The 10,822-nt window shown below is 41.3% G+C and overlaps 1 pseudogene; it reads left to right on the forward strand.

Moving 5' to 3' along the window:
- The first annotated feature begins 303 nt into the window (after positions 1-303).
- On the forward strand, positions 304-1,179 carry LOC132513161 (centromere protein V-like protein 3; annotated as a pseudogene).
- The last annotated feature ends 9,643 nt before the right edge of the window (positions 1,180-10,822 follow it).

Raw genomic sequence — 10,822 nt, forward strand, 5'->3', positions numbered from 1 at the left:
AGCACAACTACTCACACACTACACAGAAAGTCTTTTTGTATACCTCAGTTTGACTCTACTAGGTGAACAATGCTTATTTTGAACTGTTCTGCCTGCTGCTGCATGCTAGCTAAAAGGTCTGCAGTATTTTCAGTGTTTCAATATTTTAAGGTTAGGCTGCTGATTTGCATCAAAAATAGAAAACAGTAGTTAGGAGAAGAAGCAGCTGATGGGCTCAGCCAGAATTTCAGGCCAGTAAAGGCTGTTTCATAGGGGCAAGGGAAGGGTCTCTTCACAGCACAAGTGGTCAATCAGGCTGATGCAATGAGGCTGCTCAGTAACTTACTGGGAAACCAGGGGCCGTGGGGCACACACTTGAAGGCTGCAGGCACTTTGGGCAGAGTGAGGAGCAGCGCGAACGTTCAGCCGCGGGTCCAAAAGGAAACCGGGGATCCTGCCGCCGCCTGTGCAGCCATCCGGACAGGGACACGCGGTGCCCACCTATCCAAATCCGGGTGGGGAGCCACGCGCGGGGAGGAGGCCAGCGGCGGCCAGGTGGGATCTGGTAAGGATTCAGCAGAAGCGCTGGTGGCGGCGGGCCCAGGAGGCGGGCTCCAAAGGTGTGCCACAAGCCCCGAAGCTGCCAGCACCCTCCGTATCCCCCTCAACGAGATACACCTGGGCACGCAGCCAGAGCGCTGGAGACATTGGGGAAGCTGTGAGGCCTCAGCTGCATGCATACGGCCAAGTTTGTTGGACACCTTCGAGTCCCCAGGCCTGGTGAACTACACTGTGGGTGAACCACTGCCGCACGGTTAAATTTGAGCCTGGGCCCCTGCAAACCTGTGAGTTCTGGTTTGCAGCTGCAGGCTGTGCAGGAAGAAGCAGCACCCACACTTCCTTGTCCCAGTCTCGCGCTTCATGCTCTTCCTGGGCGCCAGGAGCATCATGATGTACCAATCCCACACCCACCCAGCTCTGCACAGCTTCTGCAGCAGGTGCAGGGTGCAGAGTTTCCACGCGTTAGTCTCTCACCCCAGAGTTTACAGCGTCGCCTCACACTTCCTGGACGCGGGCACGCACTGCCTGGACGCGAGCACCGTGTGCAGCGTGGTCGTCGAGGAGTTCAACAGTGGCGATTGGGGGGGGGAGGGGGTCATGAAGGAGCACAGAGCCGTCCAGAGTGGGTCTACCAAGTGAGCCCCTGCCTCTCTTCCCGAAGAGGGGCAGACACTGGGCCCGCAACACACCTGAAACACGAGGGAACCACCTCAGTGCTTGTCAAAGACAGTGTGTGACAGAGGTCTGTTTCTGGACTGGTGAACCCGTGATGTCGCGCCAAGTTTCTACCCCTGCCCCACCAGTGTTTTCCAATGGACTTGCTCATAATGACAATAAAAACAAAAAACCTAAGCACACATTTGTCTGGGTACAACGATAATGATAATTTTCCAATCAGCAAGTCCAATCAGCAAGTAGTGGCTCTACTTTTTCAAATCGTCTTTTACATCGCCCAGTTCTCACAAATCATTTGCAGATTGTTCATATGTACTGTACGGTTATGGCGCTATTGTGAACAGGATTGTTTTTAGCAGTTGCATCTGGTACAAAGGACCACTATATCCAAACGGTTTCCTAAACATTTTTAGGACGTTTTCTATTGCTTATCCCTGTGTGTGTTTTAGGTCAGCACTCACATTTTCGCTACTTAGACATAGGTGTTATTTTCAGCTACATTGTTTATTTAATGTATTTTTATATACTATGTTTAAGATTTATTAGTATTACATACCTCATTGTGCTTATTTTTCAAATGATGCTGTCATTTTGCTTGGTTTTCTTTTGGAATCTGTCTCTGGGTAGGGGGACAGGGAGACAGAAGAGTGAGAGATATCTGTGCACTGTATGCCCTGTTTGATGTTCTGAAATTCCTATCTTGTACATGTGTTAAGTATTCAGAAATAAATACTTAATAAGTAGAAAATATGTATTACTATGTTGTATACGACAAAATCAGCATTAATTTATACGTAATTTCTTGATACTGGAGATTTTTATCAAACAATAGGTGGTCAGTGTCTTTTCATGCCAAATGATATGTATAAACATCATCACTTAATGGCTTCATAGAATTTTAAAATATGGCTCTTCCATAACTTATTTAACCAACTTCTGATGGATGTTTAGTTTTTTTTCCAGCTTTTCACTGAGGTAATAATATTTCATAGGAGTAAAGTTCCAATAAATATCTTCAGTGTTCTAGCACTTAGGTAAAAGTGTCTGGAGTTCTTTCAATTTGTCATTTTCTTGCTGTTTCTCTTCTGTACATATGTTTCATTAGATGGGCATACAATATGCATTGAATTGCTTAACTTGACTTATCAACAAATTAAAACCCAACTCAGGGGAATTCCCTAGCGGTCCAGTGGTTAGGACTCCTTGCTTTCACTGCCGAGGGCCCGGGTTCGATCCCTGGTCAGGCAGCTAAGATCCTACAAGCTGCACATGGTGCAGCCAAAAAATATAATAATAATAATAAAAGCATTTAAATTTATTTTTTAATAAATAAAACCCAACTAAGTGGATATGTTTCCATGTATAATTGTGAGTAACATGACTGTGCCATCACACAGAGAAGCTATCATCCTTCAATCCCTATGCCTCATTTTTTCGTCATCTCCCACCCCAAACTGGAGGGAGGGATTTTATGACCTGGTTTCTCTAACATGTCCCCCTACTCCACAAGCTTCCTCCTTTGTTATTTGGAATAGCTTGTCTCTTCACCATTTAGAGGTTGAGTTGAGCTAGAAAATGTAGAAAGGGAGGGAGAACATTAACTTACATATATGCCCCAGGAGATTCCATCATCTTGGTGGTCAGAAAATACTAAATTGCACTTAGAGTTACACCTATATGACATTCCATTGCATGGATGGGATCCAGAGAGAGAAAGAAAAAAAGTGGTTCAAGACTTCATGCTTCTATCATGTTAGTGTTTTTGTACAAAGAAATGTGTATATATGATTTTTCTCTTTTCCTCAGAGTGACTTTTCTTTCAAAGTGAATGTTGACTATTTTCTCCTTCTCTATGCCGTGTGCAAATCATTCATGAGTTTATTTGGTTAAAAACCCACGTTCAGGAGTTGCAGACAGCATTGTTAAGCTGGCATACAACGTATGTGTCCTGGGCTGGTGTGAGAATGAAAGTCGAGAACTGTTGTGCTGGTGAAAAGGGATGAGAGAAAGTGCTAGAACCTGACACTGGACAAGCTGTTGGGGCAAGTGGATGACCTCCCAGGTGTTTGGGGATGGGGAATTGGAGGGAAAGAGAAGCGATAAGCAGCTTAGACCCAGTGGGGAAAGGACAGAGGTGTTCAAGGGAGTATTTAAAGGGTCTTGCACAGGCTGTGTGATGTCAATGTTTTTCCCCCTGCCTCCGAAGAAGGCCACAATATTTCTTCATGTGTTAGCTGTCTTCTCTTCTATTGCACAAAAAATATAATATACTTTAAAATTGTATATGAGATGTTCATCCATGTACCATTAAAGTCATTGTGGACACTTACAGTGGTCTATGTGCCATGATTTAGGCATCTCTTACTTCAAGGAAAGAGCAAGGACTTGGCATTTGGGCCTGGGCTGAAATCCCAAGTCTTCTACCTACTGATGTCTGGCTTTGTAAAATCTGGAAAAACCCACACTCAACTTCACTGTGAGGTTTAAATGAGGTCATGCATATAATCTCCTGGCACAGTGAGTGACACCTAGCAAGCACGCAATAAGAATCTGCTAGTGTTGTTGCTGTTATTATATCAGGGCATTGAAAAGAAGGATCAATGATCATGATTGTAGTTGGCTCTAGGATCCAGATAATTTAATATACATTCTCTCAGGTGCCATTTTTGGCCACTTAAAGTGAGAGTCAGAGCAGTCCAGTGATGGGATAGAAGAAGTAATAGGCTACAAGTCTGCAGGATGCTAGATGCTCTTTCCCCATTTAATGGACTCATCAGACAACATACATCATTTATTCTCTTTCCTCTCAGACATACTCCTGTCTTCATTCATCCAAGCCACTAACAGAGGAATCACGTCAGATAGAACCTCATCCTACCCCACCTCATACCTTATTATCTCTCCAGCTTTACTCCATTTTATGCCTACTAGCTGCCTAGCACTGCTCTCCATGCTAGGATAGAGCAGTGAACAAAATGCAGTCCCTACAGAAGCATAATTCGAAAAGATACATGCAGTCCTATGTTTATAGCAGCCCTATTTACAATAGCCAAGACATGGAAGCAACCTAAATGTCCATCAACAGATGAATGGATAAAGAAGATGTGGTATATATATACAATGGAACACTACTCAACCATCAAAAAGAATGAAATAATGCCATTTGCAGCAACATGGATGGACCTAGAGATTATTGTACTAAGTGAAGTAAGTCAGAGAAAGACAAACACCATATGATATCACTTATATGTGGAATCTAAAATATGACACAAATGAAACAAAGCAGAAACAGACTCATGAATATAGAGAAAAGACTTGTGGTTGCCAAGGAGGAGGGGAGTGGGGGAGGGATGGATTGGGAGTTTGGGATTAACAGATGCAAATTATTATATATAGGATGGATAAACTACAAGGTCCTACTGTACAGCACAGGGAACTACATTCAATATCCTGTGATAAACCATAATGGAAAAGAATATGAAAAAGAATGTATGTGTATATGTATAACTGAATCAGTCTGCTGCATAGTAGAAATTAACACAACATTGTAAATCAAATCATACTTCAATAAAATAAACTTTTTAAATTTTTACTAATTTTTTTAAAATGCAGGGACTTCCTGATGGTGCAGTGGTTAAGAATCCGCCTGCCAATGCAGGGGACACGGGTTCGAGCCCTGGTCCGGGAAGATCCCACATGCCGCAGAGCTAAGTCCATGTGCCACAACTACTGAGTCTGTGCTCTAGAGCCTGCGAGCCACAACTACTGAACCCGCGTGCCACAACTACTGAAGCCTGTGTGCCTAGAGCCCATGCTCCGCAACAAGAGAAGCCACCTCAATGAGAAGCCTGCTCGCTGCAATGAAGAGTAGCCCCCGCTCACCACAACTAGAGAAAGCCCATGCACAGCAACAAAGACCCAGTGCAGCCAAAAATAAATAAATAAATTTATATATATAAAGAAAACCATTTGCATTTTTTTAAAAAATGCAGTCCCTAGGCATCTATTACTTCCATCTAGTGGATGAGAAAGACAAATAACAGTCAGCTTACAACAGAGTGTGGCTAGGGAAAGAACAGGGTACTGTGGGAGCACAGAGATGAGGCCCCTATTCTTGGACCAGATAATAAACTTCTCTGGGCTTCAGTTTCAGGGTCCTCATCTCTAAAATGGTTACAATAATAATATTCATCTCCTAATCTTGTCCTCTCTCCAGGATGAGATACAAAGGAACCTAAGAAGACCAGCTATACTCCAGGCGAAACCATTAACTCTGTGCCCTGTGTCACACATCAGTGTGGAACAGAAGCATTCCAGGACCCCTGCGAATATAGTCTACCCTGGAACCATGGGTAAGGAAATGGGAGTGGGGGCAGGATTGGTGCCATTTACATCTTTTCCTCTATGTCTTTACATATATCGAAGGGGCGTCTTTTATTTTACTTATTTAATTTATTATGTATTCTTAATACTATAAGTAACTAAAGTTAGTCCTCGCAGATTATGCAACAGGTGGTATCAGTAGGAGCATATCGCCCTCCGGTGGACATTGTAAGTAATGTCACATTACTGGATGATTTTGTTGCAACACTTGAGAAATTCAAAGGGAATGGGTGAAGCTTTCTTTCTCAGAGTCTCTGGGAAAGAACCCCAGTGGGTGGCATGCTTTCCTCTACAATAACTGTTCCAGGAATTACAACCAGGAAAAACAGTGTCAAGCAGAAAAAGAATACCTGTCTCTTTCTGTGTGTCTCTTCTCATGAAATAGGAAATCTTTAATAAAATAATTGCTCCCAGATTCTATTTTCAGTTTTCTTTTTCTGAATAAGATCTTGTACTATTTAGTATCTTAAGAAAAGAACCTCTATCAATAAATTTCCAGTCCTTAGCCATGTCTATTCATCCACCTTTGCCTGTGACATGTGAATAAGAAATTGACGTGGATGCATTATTTCTATCTGCTTTTTATCCTTACCCTATAAACTCAGACTTCCAGCTGTCATAGTGCCTTTTTTTAATACTAGTGTGGTATGTACTTGTCGACTGAAAAAAATGCACAACCTAAAAGTTGAGAATTAAGTTTTATTTGGCGGACAAAACTGAGGACTTAACCCCGGGACACAGCCTCTCAGATAGCTCTGAGGGACAGCTCTGAAGAGGTAAGGGAGGAGCCAGGACATACAGGAGCTTTTGCAACAAGGCCAGGTAGTTTGGAACCTCAAAAGATTACTGTTGATTAAAGAAAACCAGACATCTCAAGTTAATGAATTTAGTGCTTTTCTATGTATGGGAAGATTCAAAATTCTGGGCTCAATGAAATCATTCCTTTGATATGCACCTCAGCTATCTGGGGCCAGTATCCTGTGCTTTCTCATCTTGAGTCTCCTGAGGGTGCACTGTTGCGGGGTGGATGCAGTGGTTGATGGCTTGATGGTGGGCATCCTGTTTATATCCTGAGTTCCCTCAGGGTTCACCGTCGGGGTGGTTGTAATATAGTGGCTTGATGGCTGCAACATCTTTTGTTTCTTGATATGGCAAGCGACATTTTTTCATTGACATCCTGAAATAGGCTCTGAGATTATACCTGGTCTCAGTCCTTGCCAAGCTTGCAGCTTGTTGGAGGAGACAGAAACTACAACAAACTCTGGTAGGTGCTCACAGTGATGGGGGAATTCAACATGTCCTGATAACACAGATCAAGATGGGGGCAAGCTATAGACTTTCAAAGAAAGAGACTTGTCATATGAGACATAAGAAGTAAACAGGAGTTGGTCAGGTGTAAAATGGAACTAGAATTTTCCAGGGAAAGGAATAATATATATGATGTCTTAGAAGTTGTAGAGAGTGTGATGCACATGAGGAACAGACTTCTGGCCTCAATATCCGATCATAAATTGTATTTGTTTGTTGTTCTCTGCAAGCATGTTGAGGGTAAGGATCCGAACCAATTCTCTCTAAAGCCCAAGTGCTCAGTACAGCATCTGATACATCAGTATTCAATAAATATCTATGTATATATAAACTAAGAGCACCCACAATGTGCCAGACATTGAAGTAGAACTACTACTGGCTTTTCATAAAATTCAAACTTATTCAGAAAGTATGAAAATTAAAATATAGCTATTTCTTGCCAATGGTAAGAAATTCCGAAAAATGTATTTACCATTTGAGTACAAAATGTGGGGAAAGAACCAACCAGTGTTTTTGAAAATTCTTGAACATTTACTGTAAAAGCTGCCATGTCTATGCTTTAACTTATTTAAAAATTAAATAAAATTCATTACATCTATCATATTTATATGCTTGAAATCTATCTGTGTGTGTAAGTTTGTGTACATGTATATATTTGGATCTGTATAGAATATGTTTTGAAGTTTGTAAACAAACAAATCTAAAGTAAACATTAGATATATATTCTCACACAGGTTTACTCATAGAAACGGCCTAACTCCTCCCCTTCTTCATTATTTTCTCCTCCCTCCTCCATTTGTACCCAACCCCCACCCCTTGCTTCAAGACCTTATGGCTCATTTTCTCTAATCATCTCTTCCGATGTCACCTACACTGCTCTGGAACCACTAGTCAGTGCTGGGAGGCCAGGTTATTTTGTGTGTGTGTGTGTGGTGGGAGGGGGGGAGTTAAGGGTATTGACCCAATAAATACTGGTAAATACTTAACATGTGTCTCTCCAAGTGTAGTTCTGACATGAATTTTGGTTTTTAAGTTGTTTATGTTAACTAGTGAGACAAAACTCAAACAGAGGTGAAGACCTATATCAGAACTTCACTAATTCATTAATGACTTCCACGACTTCCTTACTGAATTCCACAATAGTTTTTCAAATACTAAAAGACTAGTTCCTCAATTCTGTGTGCTATTCTATTCACAATGTAATGGCTACAGAAACAAAACACATTTAAATTTAATCTGCATTAATATATTTTAAGGAATTCCCTGGTGGTCCAGTGGTTAGGACTTGGCACTTGCACTGCTGTAAGCCTGGGTTCAATGCCTAGTTGGGGAACTAACATCCCCCAAGTCTCACAAACAAAGAAAACAAACAAAGACTCCCCACAAAAACAAAAACATATTTTACATCACTTTCTTAATTCTAGACAATCAACATAACAATCGATCAAACCCTGATTTCCTGATGTCTATAGTGTGCTGTAAATACCCTCATCATGGCCTGTTTCCAGCTACCAATGTAAAGGCACTGGATACATATCTAAGTAGAGATATGCAGTTGCATACCATTATATAACATTTCCACAATACAGATACAAAAGATATAAATAACTTCAAGAACATAGATAATAGTAAAATGTAATAAAATAATTAGGAAGCAATAAGTTTTGAGTATTTTTACCTTTTTATATAATTAATTTATTGTAAGTTCAAATAATTTATTTTTAATCATCTGCTCTGAGTTGGTATGAGCTGCCTACAGCACACCACTGGTCTTACTCCCTTACTCCAGGCAGTCACCGTCATCTTTGGGCGTATTGGACCAATGCAGAGACTCTACTATGCTTGGTGCTCTGTTCTCTATGGTTTTAACCCTTGTCTTTGCAGGGGTGCCTAGTCATTTTAAATGAATAATAAATACTTGTTACAGGAATAATCTGATCGATGAACCAGCTTTGGACACAAGGTCCATCCTAAACAACGATGAATTCTGAATTCTGAGTAGCATGGAAAGTGGCCAAGTTAAGCTGTAGGGAGTCCCAGAGTCTAGTAAAACCAATACAACAAAGAGTGCACGCTTCCTGCTTTAGGCAGAACTGGGATGGAATTCTGCCTCTCTCACTTGCAAGTTGTGTGACATTAAGATTGTTTTAGGAATACTCTTAGCCTGTTATCCCCTCTGCATAGTTGTATAAAATTCACAAAAGCTCTCATTCATTTATTCAAGAAGCACTTATCAAATGTCCTCTAGGTACCAGGAACCTGTCATGGGTGCTGGGAATAAAAAGAGGAATAAATACATTTCCTTGCCTCTGGAAGGTCACAATTGTGAGATAGACAAGTTACTACTGTTTACAGTGCAATGGGATTAGGGCTCTGACAGGGATATTATAAGAGTGCCCCTGGCAGATGGAGTAAAAGAAGCTGCTGCTGTTCACATCCCTCCAACCTTTCTGGTAATAAAGTCATACACCTCTAAAAGGCCTCCAGCCTGCCTCTTGAATCATCTGTGTATAAAATTTAACATGGCAGAGAGAGTGACAAATTGTTTCTGGCTCAGCTCCATCCAAGTGTAGCTCATTAACTCAAATGACAGCAAAAGTCACAATGGAGCAAAATATACTTTCGTCTGTGGAGATGACCATCAATGTTGGCACATGAAAAGTTTCCATAGACCTCTAGGACGCAAGAAAGAAACTCCAAGATATGCAAGAAGGAATCTTCAAGATAAGCATTGTCACTTCGGAGCAGAAGCAGCTGAAACCTGGTTCAGAAAAATGGCATGAGAAATTAGACAGAGTGGCTATACTGGGCTGGACATATTTCTGGGAATCTTCAGGTCACAGAGATGACTCAGAAAAGGTCCTTACACTCTGAGACCTTACAGTCTAACAATACAGAAACATAAACAGATCATCTCAATATGTGGATTGTTTTCTTTCCCAACTACTCTGAGAGGTATTTTTCAATACCCACGCCCTGCCTTCTACAGATGAGGAAACAAGCTGAAAGATGTTAGGTAACTTGGGTGGTAAGTGATGGAGTTGGGACCCACATCCAGGTTTGTCTGTTTCCAAAACCAGACCTTCATCCACTCACTATGACATTTCGCTTACATTATACTTACTGAGTTATACTTGTCCTTCCTGATGAGACATGCATTATGTTTTCTGATAGGGTTCACACGTGCAAAATCTAGGAACCCATCAGGGAAGAGTATCCCTGTAAAGTGTTAAGTTAGATCTCAAAATTGCTGCTCTGAAACCAATAGGCCTGAAACCAACAACTTTTCTCTATAGTGAGTCAGGAAAGAGAAGGCACCATGGAAGTGACAGCAGAGTGAGGGGGCAGTGTACATTTGAGTTCTGAATTAAAAGTGATGACACTGTTATAGGTGGGAGCTTGGGGTAATGTAAATTGCATGGACCACTAGTGATGAGAACTGACTACACCACTGTGTCCCTGACCAAGTTAAGCCTTTTTACTGATCACACTTGCCCACCCCTCAGCCTGGTGTTTAGAACCCTCCAGATCTTCCACTCCTGACTTATTTGCTTATTAATGAATCTTGGACAATTTGGTATCATCCTATCCACTAATATGGCCTCAGGGTGAGAGCACCTTAGATGACTTACCGAAACTTTCCCAAATACAAACGGTGTTATACACAATGAGTCTTTAATAAATCCTTGTCGGGTGAATAAACTGTTGAATTCATGCAAGCCTAACACTGTATTATTTAATTTTAGAATTTAAATTCATAATAGAATTTTGAAAGAATTAAATCCTGGCAGAATTAAATTCATCAACCTAATGATTAGTGAAACTGCCAATATAAGTGAACATTTTCACACTCACAAGGAGATAACTCTCCTGGTTTTCCTCCTACTCCTTTGGCCGCTCATTTTCAATCTATATG

This window comes from Lagenorhynchus albirostris, chromosome X (genome assembly GCF_949774975.1).
Source record: "Lagenorhynchus albirostris chromosome X, mLagAlb1.1, whole genome shotgun sequence".
NCBI classification, from domain to species: domain Eukaryota; kingdom Metazoa; phylum Chordata; class Mammalia; order Artiodactyla; family Delphinidae; genus Lagenorhynchus; species Lagenorhynchus albirostris.